The sequence below is a fragment of the Poecilia formosa genome, unplaced genomic scaffold (genome assembly GCF_000485575.1).
Source record: "Poecilia formosa unplaced genomic scaffold, Poecilia_formosa-5.1.2 Scaffold2, whole genome shotgun sequence".
In the NCBI taxonomy this organism is placed as follows: Eukaryota; Metazoa; Chordata; class Actinopteri; order Cyprinodontiformes; family Poeciliidae; genus Poecilia; species Poecilia formosa.
The window spans coordinates 2,183,346-2,206,024 of NW_006799941.1; the positions used below are offsets into that span (position 1 = coordinate 2,183,346).

Sequence of the window (22,679 nt, forward strand, 5' to 3'; positions counted from 1 at the left end):
TTCAATTGCCTTCAATCTTTTCCCACTGCAGTCGATGAAAACAGGAACATGCTATGTGACTGCAGTAGCTGTACCCCGTGAAACATGTTTATGTGTGTAGGAAAATGGGACTGGAGGCCTCAAGACCGGTCGGTCTTGGTCGCAGACATCAACCTTTGGGCAAAAAGGACATTGTACTGTAAAGGGTTTTTTACATAGCTTTTAAACAAGACTCTTTCATGCAGTTTTATGTTTTAAGCATGTTTCCCATTGCAGATGATTAATTTTACACGTGGAAGAGAGTCCTCCACCTTTAAAGTGTCAGTCATCTGTTACCACGCTAGTTGATGATTGGTGTTTAACGTACACATATTCTTTCTTCTAATAAAAGTCAGACAAAAATCAGTGAATACAAGTGTCTGACAGTTGTGAACTCTATTTAACATGATTTAGTTGATCATTTTTAATAAAATGAACAATAGTTTTTCCAAACACTTTTATGCCATATTTACTCTTACTTCATATTATACCTGTAAAATTATTACAATTAGTACACTGCAAGCAGCAGCATCAGTGTCCTGTAGCGCTCTGTTAAACTAAAGTCTGTATATTTTTTAGATGTACAATAGTATTTTCAATAACTTTAACCGTATTTGCTTCTGAGCACATTTTGGTAACTGGTAAGCATAAAAGACTGATTATAGTTTTTGATAATGCGCAATCTCCACAGTTCATCTAAACAAGAGATTAATTCTTTCTAAAAACAAAAAAAAACATGCAGGCAGGATATATAGCTATTTAGCAGGTATTGTGTGTCTGGAGGGCGATGAAAGGGAGAGGGCTGTTAAAAAAGACAAGCGTCTTTGCTAGATTAATGACGGACATCTAGCTTGGTTGATTTTGTTTCTCAACAAATTCCTTTCAGGCTGAACAAGTTCCAGATACAGTTCTGTTTTGAAGTGTTTGGCAAAGGAATACAAATAAACAAGGCGTAAGGATTCTGTAAAAAAAAAAAAAGTGAACTGAAATCAGGCTTAAAGGACTACAACTCATATTTAAAGTAAGTGATGTTTTTCTGCATAGGTTTATCTCAACTGTAAACAACTTTGGGTTTGTACATAAATGTTTGTCTCATCTGTTTTTATGTTGAGTTGACAACCTCTCAAAGATGTGTTTGTGCTCTCATTCTTCGATGTTTTTATAGGGATTTGTAATGCAGCCAATGAAAGGGGAAAATGATGAATTTGATTTTGAAATTCATCCTCTGCCGAGTATTTTTGCTATTTTTTCTTCTCAAGCAACTGTAAAAAGTGTTGATAAGATCACATTATCCCATGGCTTTTAAATACATAATCCAAATCGTATGGTTTTGTGATATTCCAAGAGATGCTTCATATCCAGAAAATAATGAAAACAACTTAAAGTAATTAACTCTGTACAGAATAATTCAGTTCAGCTATAAAATTCTTTATTAATCTCACAGGAAATGTACATGTTTTTGTAATTCATATACGTTTCATTAGAGAGTTGTCGATGGGGATGGATGCGAGCAGGAAAGCTCTACTGTGGTGACCAGTATTAGAGCGGACATGTTTAAGGGATGAAGGACTGGCTACATGCACAAGATGGGGTGCTGAGTTTAGGTGTCGCACTCGAACTCACCACCATTGGCATGTAATTGTGTGTTGTTGTTTTTTTCTTTTTTTCTTGTATAATTACAAGGTATTACAGTGCATTTATGCAGACTACATTTGATATTTTCTGAATCTCATGCATATTTCATACTTCACTCAAAATAATTAGGCTAATGGGATGCATTAAGCTGGGTGATAAAAACTAAATTATCATCATCATTTTTATTGAATGATTTAAATCATCAAAATTAACAGTCACTTTTGCCGCCTAGTCATGGATTTTTTTTTCCTTTTAAAAAAACTCTTAATATTAAAAACTGCATTTTGTGTTTACTGTTGTTGTCTTTGGACAATATTTAATGATGTTTTGAAACACCGAAGTGTTACAAACTTAGGAAATCAGGAAGGGAATAAACTCTTTCCCAGACCACTGTGAATATGTTTGTACATGTGAAATGTAGTTTAAGTTACAAGTTTTCTGCAATATAGACAAAGCAAAATTGGGCAACCTTTTGTATTTCTCTATATATATGCATTCTTGGTTTCATAAAATAAAAAAAGCACAGTAGCTGTTTTATGTCCTGTCAATGTCATCATATAATGTCCCACTATCCACTGTGTACCCTTGTCTCTGTGGGTTTCTTATGCAACGAGCTGCACTACAGTTCACCCCAAATGTCGGAGAGTTTCTCCTGGCCTGCTGGCTTTCTGGTAGTATGTGTGTATGTGGAGGTGTCTTGGGCTTTTGCGCAGCTATCAGGCATGGGTGCGTGCGTGTGTGTGCGCGTGTGTATGTGTGTGTTCCCATTAGTCTTTTGCTCATGGCTGTCCTTGGGGAGAGGTATGAAGCTCTCCATCATTCTCAGAACAAGGACTGAGAAGAGAGCAAAGGAAACAGTGTTGGAGAGAGAGCTACAAGAGAGGAAAATAGGACAGAATGATGGTCCCTCATATCATTGCTCGTAATGCTGGTTATGACTGCATGAGTCACAGTATGCTTCTCCAACTTGTTACTCGGCTCACCCATGCATTTTAGGGAAATGGAGTTAACATATCCCAACAGTTGAGCTTATCTTCCCTAAACCAAATTCATACATTTAATTGCCATATTTCTGTACTTTTTCAGGCATTTGCTAAACTAAACCACTAATGGATTTGTTGAGAAAATAACTGGAAGAATAATCAATCTATTAATCATTCATTACATGCAGAGATGAAATGTATGACCTGGATCTATATGGTGCTTGCAGCATCTTGCAAAAGGTTTCCCCTCTTGAAAAAGTTCTCAATGAATAAGTTTGTAAAACCCCTTGTTGATTTTATTTTTTGTACCACTTTTACAGCTATTGTAACATACATTATGTGTGGGCAGAGAGTAGAAAGGGAAGGAGACGGGATTGGTAATCAACAGAACATTCCCAAAGGACAAAAGTGACATAAATAAAAGTACACATGCATTCAGTAGCTTCAAACATCATTCTTTCATTAATTCAGCATTAAACTATGCTTATCTTGATTGATCATATTTATTACCTAATAATACATTTATTATCTAATAATATGATAATTTGAGAAAATGGTTAATGACTGAAGAAACAAATATTTTTGACATTTTGATGGTGCACAGTAACATCTAGCTTGATACAGTGGAAACTGGAATGTTGTTGCTTTGCTTCCAATCCATCCAGCGATTCATCCACCCATACAGCTCCAGATACGCTGTTACAACACTTACTGCAAAACTCAACTATGAAAATGACACTAATCTATTTATATAATATCACCTCATTATACAGTTACCTGTCAATGGCTCAATCATATTTGTGTGGTCAGCAAGCCCAGTCCCTAGCTATGAGGGAGCCTCACTTTAACATAACTGGAAGCGGGAGCGCTTTAGGCCTTGGCAAACTCTCACTCGCCCACTTTTGGCCTGATAGTGTAACAGCAACTACTGATGTTGACCTCATAAAGAGAAAGGTTACATACCTTTGGGAGTGAGCTCATTATCTGCATGCTTCTGTACATGCCCACACACAAGTATGTTGCAGCCTCATTTTGCCACCGCACTCAGGCGCTAGGAGGCTTCCGCAATTAATGAGGCTAATGGTTGTTGGCTGGTGGCTACTAATGAGTTTATGGGATTGACCTGAGGTAACCATGGAATTGTATTGGTTATCAGATTCTCTTTGAAAGGAAATGGAGGTATTGTTGAAGGGATGTGTCCCATAGCTTTATGTTAATTAAGCTGAATTGCACAATTCAGCTTAATTAATCTAAATCTAAATAAATCTAAATAAATGTGTGCTTATTGTAGTGGGAAGGCACCCCTGCAGCGCTTCCTCGAAAGTCATCCGCCTGCGGTACTTGATTGGGAAGCAACACGTCCATCATATTAATGAGGCATGTGCAAATTATCATTAAAAGGTGTGTGGAACAAGTTCACTGTTGCATGATTTCTTACTTGCAAACCTTTTCTTTTTTATATTTAATCACAAGTAAACAATTTGACAAACGAATTCAAACAGGAAGTCCAGAGAAGTGACTATGTATGGTGTACTGTGATTTATGAAAATTAGCCACAGGTCATCCTGGAGATGTATGTAAAACTGGTACTTGAGTTCCAGCTGCCTGTGATCCTACTCTGCTCTGTTTCCCAGGTTCCTTGTTTTTGGTGCACTGCAGCCCTGAATTCTCTTAGACATGGTGCATTGATATTCAGGGACTGTTTCTGATCCCCATCACTGCTTCCAGTTTCTCTTCTCCTCTCTCTCTCTCCTTACTCCACCATATGCTTCTTGACTAAGCTAAATTACTATAGAGGAACCAAGACCTCAACCGAACTCAACAGTGAGTTACTGAGGCACTGCAATAATGACTTGCAAGTATTCTATTCTATTCTATTCTATTCTATTCTATTCTATTCTTATTATATCCTATTCTGTGTCTCTTTTGCTGCATTCAGTGAAACTACTGTTGCAATAATAAATTTTTTCAACCTACTTAATTAATAAAAAAATTAGGCAATATTAAATTATACTGTAGACTCAGTGATTTAAACCCACAATATGCTTGTCACCAAACAAATGTCCACACAGAGACTAAGAAAAAGTACCATTTTTGGTATGCTTTCCTAAAAATCATATAAATGGTAGAAAAATTTACCTTGCTTGTCCCAACTTGATCTTCTGTAGTTCATTCCTCAGCTGAAGTGTTGGACTGAGGGAGGGATGGGTCAAACCAGGTATAGAACTGGTTCAGGTTGCTCATCTACCTCAAGGCTACATTTACCCCATGCCACCGTCTGTAAACTGCAGGTATTTTATTATGTTACTTGAGGCAAAGTTCCACGTTAAGACTCCAACGATGCCTTGAATCCGTTGTAGTTGTCATGCCACGCCACTGTATGGTGCTGTCATTCCCACTCATTCACACATCCACTCTTGTGATGGTGGCAAGCTACTGGATTGTAGCCACAGCTGACCTGAGGCAGTCCAACAGAAGCAAGGTTCTCGCATCGTGCCATCGACCTTTCTTACCACCACCAGCAAGACAATGCTATCCACCGTTGTTTTTGTTACCTGTCCATGCCTGCACATAACAAATCTTGTAGCCGTGGATTCTGCGCATGTTCACTTTCACACATGCGGAGCTTTCACTTAAGAGCAGCTCAATGTGTGCAGACACTAAGTCTCCTATTGTCTGGGAATTTGACTTGTGACCTGACAATGTCTTCAGGCTCTTTCAAAACATTCTAATAGCATTCTGCTGATCCTCCATCATCTTTCTGTAGATGTTATTTCTATTTCTAAGCGTCCTCCGAAGTTCTTTCTTTACAGCTGTCAGATCAGACTTGTTTCCTAATATTAAGGCTCTCTTCTTTTCCTTGATGAGGGCTTCAGGGTTTACCCAAAGCTTGTTTTTGGAGAAACACTATACCTTCATAATGGGCACAATGTTGTTTACACAGAAGTTGATGTAGTCTGTGATGCTGCCAATGTCTTACCAATGAGGAGCCACTCAGTGGAGCTGAAACAGTTCCTCAGGCCATCACAGCTAGTTCTCTGCTTACCGAGGGTTTAGATAGAGACTGGAGATAAACCAGGTTGTGATCTGATCCTCCATAGGGGAGAGAAGGGTGATGAACTGTATGCCTTCTGTAAGGAGGCTCCAGCCATCAAAAGTGGGCCAAAATATGCCAAGAAGATACCTCCAGTACTTTTGCAGCACCGGCAGCCTGGAATATAGATAGTACAGGGCATGGATGTGTGCTTTGTTTATAATAGATTTCTCACCATACCCTACCATCTGAATGTCACATCTGAATGAAGGTTTTCTCAATCTGTTATTGACTCTCCTTGAACATGTGTGAATTGGGTACAAATTTAACCTTCCAACAGAGTCCACATCCCCAGCAAGCAATCTTTTTTCAGGAGCTGTGGTTCCAGAACCAGTTGGTATGAAGCAAAGTGTAGGCTGGTTTTTACAAGGATACTTCACCCCACGTAGAAGATTAATAAGCACAGAGTTTCTGCCATATGATTCTCTGCTTTGCAATTCACAGCAACTCACAATTAAACAAATGTGTCTAAATAAGTGGCTGGCAATAAGCTCAGTAGATACTGAAGAATCAACCTACATCCAGTAAATCCCATCAGTAAATTAGATTTTACACATCATAAGATAATTCATAGTTTTAATTATTAAGCTAATATTTAATTTTCTTAAATTGTTTCCATCTCGTAAAAGAACTGACATAAGATTAGGTAAATTAGTATTATTCAGAATAGAATATTTGCAACTGTTTAGGCTTCCAAATCAAGCATCATAGTTTGGCAGCCATCATAGCAGAACTATTATTTCTTTGAGAAAGCGTCTGCTTTTCCACCATTCTCTAGTGAAAATATTATGCCGAACAGTACTTTTCTTTTATTTATTTTTTTATTCAAAACCTGTCATGTATCCAGACAGGCAATTCTTTTTAACAGGAAAGATTGTGCAAGTGCATGACTGACAAACAAATCTGAGAGCTCTGCATTGCTTTGTCCTGTCCTCTGTAGCACAAGCCGCTGTATGCCAAGCTAAGCCCTGTTTAACGTGCATTTATCCTAGTGGGAATACCCTGACATGGCAAGGAGATGTTTGTGATTCTGGTGATGTCCAGCATTTGATATTTACATAATACACATGAAATACCAAAGGAGAGAAGAATGAGGGGGTGGGGGGAGGATAAATGAATAATTAGAAAAATGTAGGCACAGTTTAGAAAAGGAGCATTTTGAGGCAGTGAGACTCTCGCTGCTCCCCTCCTATCCTTCTTTCCCTTTAAGTGACGCAATGCAACGTGTGATAGTGACATGATACCAACACATAGGCACTCTGTGCGGAAGGAGGGGTTATGTTTTTATTTTTAATCTTGGATATTTTATGAAGAATATTTGGTTGTTATTTTTGGGATTGGATTTTTTTTAATTTTTTTTTTTTTTAGGGATGGTTGAGACAATCACATAAACATAGGGATTCACAGACATTATGTTCTGTCGTTAATACATTTACTAGGGAGTGTAGTATGCTAGTTTAAAAAATTATTTTGGGAATCCCAAACTGCTTGACACTTGTTTGAGCTGTATGTCCTTAAAAGGTGCCTCTTCTCCTTATTACTCTCTACTATGTCTTCACTCCCTGGCTCACTTCCTCTTTGTCTGTTTTCTTTAGGATTTTACTACCTCACACTTATTCTTTAATCTCTCTTCTATTCTAACACTTTTATTTTCCTCTCTTGGTTCTTTCCCCCATCTTTTCCTCACTCCTTTTGTAGCAGCGACTGTCTGTTTTGTCTCATCCTCATTTTGTTCCCCCATCTTAAGGTTTACTTGTATCTGCAAGTGACTTCAATGTGCAATGTGTGTGACATTTGTTTTACTGAAGATTCAGAAGTCTTAAATTAAGATATGTATACTTTTCAATAGTTAAATCAAAGAATACAAATGATAATGTCATGGCTTTGCCAGCTACTGATTGGTTAGCTTTAAAAATTCCAGTTAATTGGGGACTAAGCTGGGAATTTAGTTCAAGACAACAACTCAACCCACCTGCCTCTTGATTGACATCAAAAGAAAGTAGAAAAAAATCAGGCAAGACATCTGGAAGAGAAATGCAAACCTCTGCAAGTCTGGTTCACCGTTGGACAATTTCCAGATGCCTGACAGAGCTGTAGTCATCTTTTCAAACAAATAGTATGTAAGGAGCATGGGAATGTCAGGCCATCCTGCTGCACAGGAACAAAACAGGTTCTATGCCCCAGGGATGCATGTGTCTTGGTATGAAATATTTACATCCACCCTAAAACAAAAATAAAATACTTTCTAAATAACTGACTGAATCTAATTAGTGAGACGATTTCTGTGGACCTACAGTCTACTCATCAAAGGACTCAGACGACAAAATATATATATAAAAAAACAGATTACATTTTGCTAATATGTAATATGTTATCCTTGTAGTCTAATAACACTTAATTGGACGTTTTCCATAATAAATATTGTTACATTTGGAGGAACAGTAGGATGTTTGCAAACAGAAAAACTAGTTTTTTGCCTCAAGAGGGACTGGTGCACTTCATAAATAGATGACATCATGAGGGAAGAGCATCATGTGAACAAAATAAAGTAACATCTAAAGACTTTAATCAGGTAGTTAAAATCATAATTAGTGGACTGTAAAATAAAGGTTTACAAATGCAGCCATATTAGTTCTAAGTGCCACCAAAATTACAACAAACTATTCAAAGAAGCATGTGGAAGGATGCCCAAAAGAGGAACGAAGTGAATAACATTTTTCTAAGGACAAAAAAAAAAAGTTTGTTATTCTGACTGATCTAAAACGGGAAAAGTTCAGTCTGATTTAATATCAGACAGCAAAATAAAAGGTTGTGTGTCTTTTTCTACAGTGTATGTAAATAGCAGTTTTAAACTCTGGAGAATTGGATTCACATTTGATTGTTTTCCTGTCTTTGCTTCTCTGTCCTGTTGATCCTCCTTTCCTCCACACTAACCAATGTTTCAATCAATGTATCCTTCCATCTGTCAATCTTTATTCCTTTATCCAGTCAGTAAAAAGCTTTGTCACGTAATAAACAGCGTATCTCTGCTATGCAGTTTTATTCACACACACACACACACATGCACACGCACTTCTACTGATACTCATGCCCACCCCTGCTGGCTGCCGACATGGTACAGGCTGTGCATTGAGACAGCCCCAGCTGAGGCAGTAGCAGTGAGAGTGCAGCTTAGCTTGTCTCCACACACACACGCACACCTACACTCATTCACACACACACACTCATACACATAAAGCACGCTGTTGTGGTGGCCGGTGCCCCACCGCATGTGCCATTCCAACATCATTTTAAGGTGGGAGGATTTTCACATCACAGTGCTGGTGGCGGTAACCTTTCAGCTGTGTGAGTATGTGAGTATGCCTATTCTTTGTGCAAAATCTCAATCAGCAGCTTGCGTGCGTCTGCTGCTGTCATTTCTTGCTGTTGATTCTGCTGGCATAAATCACCTGGCTGTCGGAAGAATCTGAATTGTACAGATTGTTCCCTCTGTTTGTGTGATGGTAGGTAAAACACGGATAACAGCGTAGTTGGGTAAATGCACCTTATATGGTAGAGGAGCAGGTGATACGTAGCCAACGCAGTGGAGGGATGAGAAATCCTGTTGGGCAACATGTTTGATCTGTGTGCATGACCTGCCTGCATATGTGCAGAGCAGGAGCAGATGAGCGTATAACACCTCTTCCTTACATCCTCTCTTGAGGACAAACCTAATTTTTGTTTTCATTGTAAAAAAATAAAAATAAAAAAGTAATCAAATGCCCTTGTCTCTTCATTCCTCTAGATGGAGATGTTTTATTCAGGCCATCTGTTGGCAGCATGAAGGGTGCAGTCTCTGCTCTCTGTCACACTTACTGACTGGTTCTGGCACAGCAGCAGGTTTCACTGCCGTAGCTTATCATGTATGTTCATTGTCTCCTCTGCATTAATCTGGCATGGTGACTGAATCAATTGGGAACATTATCACCTCTCCTTTCTGATGTGCTTGCTGTCCAATTGCCTTGTCTGGCTCCCCTTCTCTGTGGCCAATGAACCGGCCATGTCCTTGACTGGTTAGCTGTTTTTGCGCTTGACTGATGGATTTACACATGGTCATGGTACCTAGCTAAGCTTTTTGCTAATTGTCTTATTGATATTTGTGCAGCCTACTGAAGCAAAAATAGACATTTAGAATGTAGTAAAGATTGTCAGACAACTAATCGGTCTTCTATATCCCCACCAAGCTGCGCCCTCATTCGGACAGTCAAGTGGTCAGTCATCCTGCCACACTTTAGACAAACTGTCAGAAGAAATTTATTGCCTATAGGGAATAGAGACGTGTGACCTCCAACATCAGCTCCTCTGCACCACAATGGTGGGATGGCTCAGAAGTAGTGTCATTTTTTTAGTGAATAAAAACTTTTTTTTCTTTTTTGCAGAAGTAAGAAAATATTTTACTGTTGTGTGACTGTCCTTGTGAGAACAGAGTTATTCCATTATATTAAATCCTTGTTCAATAAGAATAAACCTCATATATTGACATAAAGTGCAGTTAACTTTATCCTTAACTGAGCTCTTCTTTTATTTTAAATCAAAGCTTTAATTTCTCTTTTGAAGACACAGATGTGGTTTATTGTTTTAGTTTCCAAGATGATCTAAGATGATCGGGTATTAGCTAACACATACTAGTTGAAATCTGCCGTTCTCTGCTCCCTTATATCTTTGTCAAGAGCGGTGCACAGCATACATTTTTGCTGTGTCATCACTGCCTCCGTGCGGCATATTGACAGACAAAGAAGACTTTTATCATAAGGAAGAACTTTTTATGAGGCTACATATGTCAAGGACGAGCACTGGCAGCTTTTGTCTGCTCCTTTTCTTCTAGTTTGAAGTGAAAAAAGCACACAGATTGATGGAGGATGATTGGTGACATTTACTCTTTTACTTTTACGAGTTAGTGACTCAAGAAGGAGTGCAGGTCATCTATAAATTTGAAACTCGTCAGTCGATCTCTGATATTTTCAGTCGACAGGTCAGGGTGTCCGAGGTACTAAGCTGCACAAATGTCAGGGATTGGTTTAGTGATTTGTGAATGTCTGCTTGATGGAGAAATCTGCTCCACCATGACCAGTTTTTCGAAAATAGTTGAAGGACAAACTGTGACTTGTCTGACCCTTGACTGATGAAGTAACCAGTATTTGTCCTGTCATATCTATTAAAGAAGCATAATGAAATAGAATTGTGTTTCCCTTGTCTGGACTGGTTGAATTAAATTTTAATTTTCCTTATAATGTAGGAGATTAAATAACACTTGGAATAGGAGTATCACCTGACAGATATTTTGATGTACAAGGAGTAGGGAGAGTTTCCTTACCAATCAGAGTGACTCTTTGATCAAATATGTCTCCTCAACCACATACATCCAAAGTTTAACCTTCAGCTAGTAGCTGATGGTGGCATCAGTCACAACAACTTATGTTAATGCTTTAGGTGTTTGGCTATGATGAGCACCACTGGTTCAGGATGTAGGACTGCAGAATTGTTAACAAAAAAACGGGTGAATGTTGTAATAGTTAAAATAAATATGACAGTATTGATTGTGAGTAACCCACATTTTTCTTACTATTCTCTTGGTTTTCCATCGTTCCAGTTTCTTTAGATTTTAAATGTCATCGCCCAAAATCCATACCAAATTTATGTGGTGAAAGTTCATCCAACTGGCCAAATATGTTGCTTGCATCAGCTTTATTTCAGGTTCTTTGAAATGTGATAAACTAGGACTGGCCAATATGACTGAAAAACATTGCGTGATATAAGCATTTCATGTCACCCTCAATAATTGACTAGTTTTATGTCCTAAATATTTGTATTACTGCCAAACTGGTGACGTGACCTTTCCTGTTTTATCCTCAATTTCCTCTCAAGCTGTTTTCTCCTTTCAACCGATGTCATTGTTTTTTTTATTTTAAGCGGTTATGAGGCATGGTACCAAAATCTGAAATGTGCACGTTTTAGCCATTGAGTGAGTGAGTTGATGCCACCAACCTTGTTTAGTTGGCTGTGAAAAATTGATCAACCAAAGCCTACATTCCCCAGAATGCTGTGCGGTTCTGAATCAGAGTTCAGTGATATTATGGAGAAACGTATTTTTGATTGAATTCCAGTTTAAGATGCAAATCTGCTTCACGTCCAAGTAGTAGGAAACAGAGTCTTTTAATTTACATCTGTCACATGTAAATTAATTTAAACTTTGCTAGAAGTCATCACATGTATGACTCTGTTAGCATCTTCAGGTACACTAAGTCGTTCTAAAACTTTTTTTTTTTTTTGTATTTCTTGTCTGTGGTTTCCCTCTTGAACACTTGACTTGACTGTTGAATTTAATTAGAGCAATAAGTCCCTCATGATTTCTCTGGGCTAATCTGGAGCAGGGAGAGGGCCACAGTACTTTTTTATCTACCTTTCACTGACCTTGCAGTATGGGGTGTGTGTGTGGCTTAGGACTTTCACATCATTCATCTAATTTATTAATCAATCAGTCAGTCATTAATCAAATCTATCAGTCCATTGATACATTCACCTTTCTGCAGCACAAGACTGAGATTAGAATGATTCTAGTTTGCTGAACTTAATACAATAAAATATCTCTTGCTTTCATGTTAACATTTCTAAACACCTATTTTTTTTTTCCATTTGTCAATTTTCAATTACATGTGAGCAAGTAAAATAGGCATTTAATATCTATCTAAAATTCTCATGAAGCAGGTAACTTTTATAGAAATGTTTTTTTTTTTTTTTGTATATTTGTCAAAAATTTAAATGTGTCTTCAGTTCATCTTAGAATATTGCCTGTCCTGCAGTTTTGGAAAAAAAAATCATGAACTTTAATTGATTTCACATTAATAACCTGTAATAACCTCAAAGGGTGTAGTTACACCCGAGACTTGAACACACTTGCTCAGGGTGCTTGCTGAATCTTACAACTTATGAGAAAATTCTTATAAGTTGCCAGCTCTGATGATTTTTAACAGCGGCTTCCCATTTTCATTGTTTAATATAAAGCAAGGGGGAAAAATGTATGCCTTCCTTGAGGGGATACATTGTTGACTCTCTCTTGCAGAAACCACTTTCAACAGTCTCTGTTCATGGCAGTCACTCATTTTTGAAAAGAGCTTTGCTCAATGCTCCAAGATTAAGCAGCACTCTGTTCATGTTCTTAAATAAAAAAAAAAAAAAAACAACCTTTAAAGCTTACAAAAAATGTGAATTTTTTAAAAAGAACTCTTCTACAGCACTGGAAGCTGTCCTAGTATTTTTACGTAGGGTAAAGTGGTTCCCTGTGCTCACATGGACGTCTGCTGTATTGTATTTATGGTAGAGACAGTAAACCGGCCTCTGAAGTATAAAATGTCAGCTGCGCATGGCAGCTATTATGTTTCACAACTAAATACGTGTTTTGAACTTCAAACACAAAGCTGACTTTGTGACCTCGACTCTTATCAACCCAGAATAAAGATAGTACCCCAGATTGGATACTTGAAAGAGTAAAAATTGGTTGTTTCCATTTTTGAATTCCACTTTCACAACCATGTACAGCACATGTTGTGTGCTCTGCACATGTGAGCACATGTGTTGGGCTTGGGGGGCCAATTCCATCCCACCATAGCTGTTAATGTGGCTCACTAGACCCCAAAGCAGTGGTCTCAAACTGCATCTAAGAGTTGCATCTACTGCAACTTTTAGATGCATCTCTTGAAAAATAAGTTGAATCTGCCTCATTAGCATGGAGTCAAGCTCTACAGAGCTATAGGCGCCAGGAAGCACAGAGACATCTAAAAGTTACAGGACTGTGGCCTTCCAAGAACGCAGTTTGAGACCCTTGTTATAAAAAGACACATAAATGGATCCTTCTCGTTCTTTTTTTTTTCTACTTCTTTTTTTTTTTGTCCTTTCTTTTATCTGTCCGTCTTTCACAGTACTTCCAGTTACCTCTTACTTGTTCTTAATTTGTCGCCAGTTCTTAAAGCTGCAGTATGTAAATTTTACAAAAGTATATTTTTCGTGACGGTATGTAATGAGACAGTTTGAAAAGACCAAGGTCCTCAACCGCTCAAAAAAAAAAAACAATCAGAGCATGGAGGAGTGACGCAGTACTGTCAACCATGCTTGTCTCCTTGTCACTCAAGGTGCTAATGGAAGAGAAACAACTTTCCCTTGCGGGATGACCATTTATCTGCCATCATCATTGGCTTTCCTAGCTACCCTTAGCATTCATGGCAGGCTACCTGTTGGGAAGGAGCTATAGTGTAGCAGAGAGCAAAGGGTGGCTTGGAAAGCCATAGTAATGCCGGGTTATGTTGTAATGCCACAATATGTGATAATGTAATAATCACATGTTGTGGTTATTACAATGGTAGTAAAACACCATTGAAACCACATTATGTAATAATCAGTGCAAAATATAATAAAATACTTTAACACAGTTTGTAATACTTTCGGCTGCCTTATTATTATTATTATTATTATTATTATTATTATTATTATTATTACATTTTGTGCCGGTTGTTACAAAATTTGGAGGGAGCTCTTTTTTAGAAATGACAATGTAATAGTGTGGCACATTATGTAATAAACAATCACAAACCACTGTTTGTGTACTTATTATTCATTATACCTTTAATAACTCAGGTTGTCGATCCTAGACACATTTAAATCCTTGAAACTTTGGACAATAAATGCCAACTTCACTCTCCTTGTCTCTGTCATACATTATGAATTATTTCTCTTTGTAGTTCACTCACAGGAAACATCTACAAGTCTTATTTTCACGAAACATGTGAAACGTACAGGTGAGGCTGCGGCTCACGCCTTTGACAAGACATTAACTATTGTTATAAATATTTTGGGGTGCAAGAGACATACCTTTCTCTAACGCCAGTCTTCATTAAAGAAACGCCCCCTGCTGTTCATCAGTTATATTGACCCTGTGTAGCATTCGAATTGTGGGCAAGTTCATATCTGTCATCATAATAGAGTGATTGGTTCAATCTTATTCATAGTGTTGTTGATCACTTTAATATAGCACAATTTGCTTTCTTGAATATAGGATATGTTATTTAAAAACACACTGGAATTATTTCTAAAAGCTACCTCACCATTTTGCAATAATTGGTGCATTATGTAATATTACATAAGGCGTTAAAATGTTACAAAATGTGCTGCAGGATTTAATTACATTTTGCATCAATTATTACAAAAAGTGGTTTTAATACTGTTTTTATTACATTTTGAAGCTCGATTTTATTACATTATTACATATTGTGGTGTAACAGGATGATTTAAAACACTAAGACCCTCTGCCTGGCTCTAATTGGTTGAATCAGACAGAGCAGTGCATTTGTTCATATGACAGCTGGACCATAGGAGGAAGGCAGAGGAGATAGATTTTTATTCATAGATTATCTGTCTTATCACATCAAGATAATTTTAACAAATATGTAAAAAACAGTTTTGTTAAAAGTTACGTATTGGAGCTTTAAATATTCATTTGACCTTTCTTCTTTTGTTTGCTAACAAATTATTTTGATGTGTTTGTCCTGACACTTGCTTTCTTCCCTGCCTTATAATTAATGGACTTATGTTGACTTTGATTGTTGACTTCTATGCTGTTATGCTCCGCAACACTTTCCCTTAGTGTTTTAATCAGGTTAATTCTGCTGGGCTTGCATATTGTCCTTTTCATCCAAAAATGCTTTCCTTCCTTTCCTTTTGCTTTTTTTGTTTGTGAAACTATTATAGTGTGCTCATTTTTGCAAGGAGCATTTTTTAAATTTAACCTCCAAGAGACAGCTGACTGTAGGCTAACGAAGACAAAATTCTTACTCATTACCTTCCAACCAGAAGTTTTTTATATTTTTACCATAGTTAAAGGGTAATAATTCAATTATTGTAATTTTTCTTTCCTATTATTACCTAAATACTCACTACATCACATTTTTAATGAAGAGCTCAGTATTTCTGTGTGCTGTCAACATTGTCCAACTCGTGAAATCCAAGAATGCCATCCAGTGTTTCCTGCAAAGGTTGCTCTGGTCTTCTTGGAATAAGTGTTCTCATTTATCCTGGACGCCTAAAGAGGGTGTCATGTTTTATTAGTTAAAAAGTCAAAAAAGATCTTGAAATGGATGTCAGAGCTCTCCTCCCCGGACATGATTTAAAGTCAGGAGGATGTTGACTGGTGGGAAAGAACATTTTTCAGAGAATTCAAAATTAAATAGTTTTGTTTGTGGATAATTCTAAAAACTTTACATTTGTGTTACAAAAAACATGTAGATTTTCAGAAATTGATGGAAACTCAGACTACATTTCTGTGTTCTGTGACTTGAACTGTGGCTTGTGTGAATGTGCAGTTTTTTTTTCTTTTCTGTGACATTTGCAGAGGTTAGACCTTTCCTCAAGTTTTCTCCTTGATAAGTTCATACTGTTGGTAACCTCTTTGGAAATTAGTGAAATTTTGCAAAAGATGCAAAAGCTATAACTGAATACAACTTTTCTGATTGATCATTGATCTTAAATAAAAATATTTAAAGAGAAATATTTTTAATTTACAAATATTGGAACCATTCCATCCTATCTGAAAGTTATTAGTTTATTACCTCAACTTTTATTGTAACATAGCATAACATATAGGCTATGTTTTTATATTAATGTAGTTAGAACAACATAACTACGTTGTTATAACGTAGTTGTAGCAACTATGTAGTTATAACAACTATGTTTTTATATCTATTTAAAAATGTAGGCCTATTTTTATTCTTTGAGCAGCAATGTGTGTCTCGTTGTCCTGATTTAGGCATTTTAAATCAACAAATGAATTATTAACGCCCAGAGTCTGCAGCCAGATTAGCAGCTTTTTATTCACTGTCATGCTGGTATTGATATTACATCAGCAGTGTGACGTGTTTTGTTGAACTGCTGGAAGGACGCAATATGCCTGTATTTGCTCTTCTGGACTTTTTTTGTGCTGCTGAATTAAATTCACTTTCTACAAAGAGTCTTTGCATAGCAACTGCCTTTGTTGATATCCATAAACCTAGAGCTTTTGTGTAGCCCGTATTTGATTCCAAACATCCTATGCACACTTGCTCTGTCAGGACTAAACAAACAAACAAAAAAAACATGTATTCAAAACATTTCTTTTTATTTTAATCTAAAACATTTCACAAACATATGGCAAGTGTTTGGCATATAAGTTATTTTATGTGTAGAGATATTTTAACTGGACAGTCTTACCGTTGTATGCTAATGTAAACATACAACATAGTAACTCAGAGCAGCGGTGGTATTTATAACATACTTCAAAACCCTAATGGGATGAGAACGATTGTTACCACTTCTTATAACAGGATTAAACAAAGTGACTATAAACAAATTTATAGTTGTAACCTAAGTTTTGTTTCCCCTCATTGTCATTTTCCACCAAGGATGATAATTTTTACCATGCAGCTTAAAATGCATTTCAAAACGTGTTTCTGATCTACTTTGTTGAAAGTCATCAACATTTAAGACATGCTTTTTTTGTTTTTATTTATATATTTTTGTGAAAGAAAAAGAGTAAGCAGATCCTTAAAGTTGAACAAAGTCAGAGAAATGTTATGTACATACAAAGTCATAAAGTATTTGACCACTTACAGACATGTTTGTTTTTAGTTGCCATAATTAAATGTTTCCTCTCATTAAAGTGAAATGCTACTTTTAAACAATAGCATTAAATGCTAGCGATCTTGACCCTGTGCGGGAAAAATGTTTGCCCCATAATCTAACACCCGTCGCAGAAACAGCTTTCATGTAGTGCTCATAATAACTGGAGTCTTGCGCCTCACTGTAGTGAAATTTAGAGCGCCTTATTTGCAAATTTGTTTTAAATCAGCCATATTGACCGTTTGTGATGTACAGATTGTGATTTAGGTCCAGACTTTGCTTAGACCCCTTCAGATTTTATTTATAGGCCATTGAGAGGTGACCTTAGTGGAATGCTTTAGATCATTGTCCTGCTGCATAAACCAAGGGTACTTGAGATTAAGATCACAAGCTGTTGGCGGGGCTTTCTCCTTCATAATTGTATGTCGGACAGCAGAACTTATAGTTCCCTTCAGTTATGATAAGACCACTGTTGATATACATATAATTTTCTGAATTGTTGTATGTGTTTAAGCCAGATTTTGCCAGGCACCCACTTTTCAAAAAGTTCCAGTTGTGCCTTTCCAGTCCATAAAATAATAAATTGCTTTAGCAAATGGTAAATGATGGGCCTTTGTGTTCTGTTTGGTAAGCTTTTCAGTCTTTTGGCTTTGGCAGTGGATCCAGTTTTATTTAGTCTTTTGTTTTTGAATCATAGACAATAACCCAACTTAGGCAAGTGAGGTCTTTAAGCTGAGGACACACTTCACAACTTTCACAGTCTTGACAGATTTTTAAGATTTCGAGTTCAAACTACCAGATTGGATTCTGTTTCATGACTACAAGACTGGGGTTAACACACCTACTAACACTCCAGTTATTATTATTTCACATTAACATATTTTTGATGCAACTCAACCTGCAGTTTGACTGCCAGTAGGGAAAACTAGCTTTGTCTTTTCCTAGGTGTGTCTGGGGTACTATTGTTTTTTTCCTCGGTTTTAGTGTTTTTTTTTTGTTTGTTTTGTGTCGTCCTGAGAAGTTGTTCTTGTACTTTTTTTCACTCCGTTTTTTAGGTCCTCTCTTGTTGGGGAGGTTTTGTGTTGAAGTTCCTAAGATTTAAAAATCCCTTTTTAATCCTTTTCAGCCTATTCTTGATTTTCTTATAGTTTGTGGCATCATATTTGGCTTTTTGAGCTCTTTTATCTACTTTATGTTATCAGATGGGTCTTATTTATTCAATACTGAGAATTGCATCTGTTAAACAATACCTTCTTTATATCGCTCAGTGATGTCAACCAACCTGGGTCCTGTGCTTAACTGGTGCCGGTACTTGGTAGACATCAGACAAGGTGACTGTCTGTGATCTTCAGCCAAAACATCTTCCAATGTCTTCATCCTCATTTCACTACTTACAGTTACTCTCACAGGCACTTATTTATCAGTGAATCCAAAAACAATATTTCAAACATAGCTGTTTAACACTCAGATGGTTTTAATAAATGTTGCTGTGTTTTACAACCGTTTCCTGCCGCTGGTGCAGATGAAAGTTCAACTAAGTGGTTCACAAGCACCACTGATTGTTTAAAACAGCAGTAATAAAGTAATGTAGGGATGATATTATATCTGTCTATATTGTGTTTTTATTTAAACTGTATCCATGCACTATAATCTTTCTCAGAAACAGAATACAACAGGGGAAGCCTCAAACTATAGATGAACGAGACGCGTTGAGATTATCAAACAACGTATCCCATTTTTTTCACTCTGGGTTTAAAAACTCAGGATCTTTGATATAAAAGACCTATTTGTACTCTGGTCTCTGTCCCCCAATCAACCAACCAATCAATCAATCAATCAATCAATCAATCAATCAATCAATCAATCAATCAATCAACATTTAGTTATATAGTACTGTTCAAAAATCAAAGGGTCTTTTCTGTGAAAAAACAATTAGAATACAGAAGTCAAAAACCTTACAAGTCAGAACATGTAAGCTGGATCACAGCACCAAAGTGCTACTAAATAATAAAAGCCCATCAGTCACCTATGGCAAATCTTTATCAGATCTCACTTAAGCTTCTCAGTTCCCTCTTTTCTCTGACACAGAACGAGCCTTGAAACTGCTTTGTCCAATTTATCAGAAGCCTTTCAAAACACAAGCAGAGGGATAAATGTTTGTGTGAACATTTATCTGACCGACTTCTCCACCTTTCTGCTCCGCAGAGCTGTGGTGTAAAATAACCTTCTCCTCACCAGTGTCCGTGCTACTCTTGGTTAACGTGACGGCTTGTTTAAACCCAAATAGATAGCAGCGATGGTGGCTGAGAGAAGATTCTCCATGTGGTTGTTATGTAACGGCTCACCTCAGTTAACATCGTTCTTTTTTTTTCAGTACTGTACTGCATTGCAGCTGCTCTCTATCCTACTACGTATCAGGGAATTCCCTTAATGTGGTGCAAGTGTTTCTTTTCCCTTCCACTGTTTCATTTCTTAACACATTTTAATATTTTCCAGGTGATACTGCATGTATAACCCTGATTGTAAAATTCTTATGTAACACTTCTAGATGTCATGGACATTTTTTTTTTTATTTCTCCTTCACTTAGTTAAAATTAAGATCGTTACATTCTTCATGGCCATGAAATAACTGACTTTGAAGTAGTAGACAAGGAGTCACCCTCGCAACACTGCTAGCATGTTTTAATATATATTACAGTCTCATTAAAAAGCTTTGCAGCATACACTGAACTCTTATGACAGTAAGATGTTGACTTGGTATACTATGGCAGCATAAATTGTGCTGCTTATGATGTAAAAGATGTTCACTGCTTCTAGATTCACGTTGAAATTAAATCTGTCATGTTATACCCTCAAATGCCGCACTGTGAAATCAAAACCATACAAAAAAAGGTGAGATAAGCAAGCAGCTGTGCAGACAAATCTGCACTGTTCATTCTCACAGGCAGAGGGAGCTGTGTGCCTGTATGCTGTGGTGGTGCAGGCACAGTTTATTCCTGTGCCCCCTCTCACTGTGTTCAAGGACATTAAGAGACAGATACAGTGAGACTGTTAAAGACTACGTGAGGCTTATTTAGGACAGCAAACTTGGATTGTGCATGAAACACAAGGGAAGCGATGCAGTGACAGTGTTATGATTACATCATACATCTGTGTTTGGTGTACAGGTACATCTCTAAAAAAAAAGAGAGAGAATATTATAGTAAAGTATAATATTTTGGTTAGTTGTTTTAGAAAGTAAAACCCATATTTTTTCATCATGCAGAGTGAAATATCTCAAGTGTATCTTGTAATTTTGTTGATTGTGGCTTAAAAATAACGAAAACTCCAAATTCATTGTCTCACAAAAGTAGAATGTTGAATAAAAATTAAACCCTGGAAACTCATGGTGTCACACCCTAATCAGGTAATTGAGTTGAAACACCTACAGAGGTTACCTGAGCATTTAAGCAGTGTCCCAGTCTGGGTAAGTAGGCTACAAAATCATGGGGAAGACTGCTGACTGGACAGATGTCCAGAAGACAGTCATTTTGCACCCTTCAAAAGGAGAGTGAGCCACACAGGGACAGTGCTCAAAATAAAAGGAAAGCAGGTTGTTCATTTTGTGTTGTCTAGTCATATTCATAGAAAGTTGAGTGGAAGGAAAAAGTGCAACAACAGGGAGAACCAAAGCCCCATCAAGCAGAATTTATTGAATTTCTTCAAGAATTAGGGGGAGCTTCAGAGGGAGCGGACCTACGCTGGACACAGACAAATCCAACATGTGGGCTACAAAGGTCAGGTTGCTCATGTCAAAACACTCCAGAAGTATAGTTGAAGTCAAATGTGTCTTGTTTGGGCGGAAGAGTGAAAGAACTGACCTGTAGCTGAAGTTTGCATTTCATTTGGAAACCAAGTGCCAGAGTTTGGAGTAAGAGTGGGAAGGAACAGGATCCATGTTGCTTGAAGTCCAGTGTGAAGGCTCCAGTTATCTACTGGTGTTGGTCCACTGTTTTTTCTGAAGTCCACAGTCAACACAACCGTCTACCAGGACCTTTTACCAGCTTTCTTCTGCTGACAATCTTTACAGAAATGCTGACAGCCCACATTTGCAAAGGTGCTAAAGTTTTTCTGTTAAAACAAAACAAGCAAACAAACAAACAAAAAAAAAGCATTTCTTTTAGCATAAGTTGTAATTTTCAGTTATAACCTTGCACAGAATATTGCAGAAAATGATGAGGAATAAAGTATTGCTTGTATTAATCCAAGAAGTTTATTAATTCATAAGAAACAAAGGTAAAACCAGGATAGGTACGTATAAAAATCTCCATCTTCGATATTACTTCCATGTATGTACAAGTAATGACATATGGCTCACCTAGTTGAAGGCATGGTAAACAACAGAGAGGTTGAGATCAGTTTATTCCACTACTTTCCTTTTATGCTTGTCAATCTCGGCTAAAACAGATATAAACTTAGACCTGAAATATTCATTTAAACGCCTCTAAAATAAAAAACTTAAATCAAACGTACTGATTTTAATTGAGATGTCTGTATTAATTAGATACATTTTCAACCAAAACAAAAAATGCTTGCTGGCAAAGCAGTTATTTCTACAAAGAACCAGATTTTTATGTGTAAAAATTAGTTTACTTGCTTATATAGTTAACGTTGTAGAGTTTGCCTCAAAAACTACCGGTGTAACATAAATTCTTTGGGCAGAATAGTAAACTTATTTTCGCTTCAATTAGCAAGATCATCCTTTTAACATTTAAAAAGGCATGCATATTATATGTGTTGCCGTCATATGGTGTCAACGTCTGGCCACAGAGCTGTTTATTTAACGGGTGTCCCATTTGTCGTTTAGTTTGACAAGTCCTAATAAGTACAGTATGCATTGCTTTTTGGCTGAAAAGCTGTTAATTATTTCAAAATGTGCACTTTGTCCTTGGATGTTTGCTCAGGTGTTGCTTATTAGTCACTGTCAAATGATGGGGATGATGCCAACAGTTATGGAGATGAACTGGCATATATGCAGGTAGGCAGACAGAAGGATAGCACAGCATGTGGAATTTTATTTAGAAACTGACAAGAAAGATGGTACAGAGAATGGTTTGGCGTCATATTAACAATGTCATGTACAAGATCCAAGGATGGCCTTACAGGAAGACCAAAACAGTAGGTTTCTATTGTATCCTATTTTAATTTATAAAACTATCATAATACACTGTAGCACCCTGTTTTTACTAAGGTGACCCTTTGTTGCTACATACATCAATTTATTAATATAT

At 37.1% G+C, this 22,679-nt stretch overlaps 1 protein-coding gene across 14 annotated transcripts in view; it reads left to right on the top strand.

Moving 5' to 3' along the window:
- atp2b2 (ATPase plasma membrane Ca2+ transporting 2) overlaps positions 1-22,679 on the top strand; it is a 119,001-nt gene that overhangs the window by 23,685 nt on the left and 72,637 nt on the right. For 4 of the 14 annotated variants that reach the window (XM_007549272.2, XM_016670371.1, XM_007549298.2 and 1 more), the window contains exon 1: positions 8,875-9,075. The exons of 2 other annotated variants lie outside the window; for them this stretch is intronic. The gene's annotated coding sequence lies outside the window, so the exon portion shown is untranslated. Of the gene's footprint in view, positions 1-8,873; positions 9,084-22,679 lie in introns of those variants that run through there. 8 more of the 14 variants (XM_016670381.1, XM_007549315.2, XM_016670391.1 and 5 more) reach the window with 3 other exon arrangements.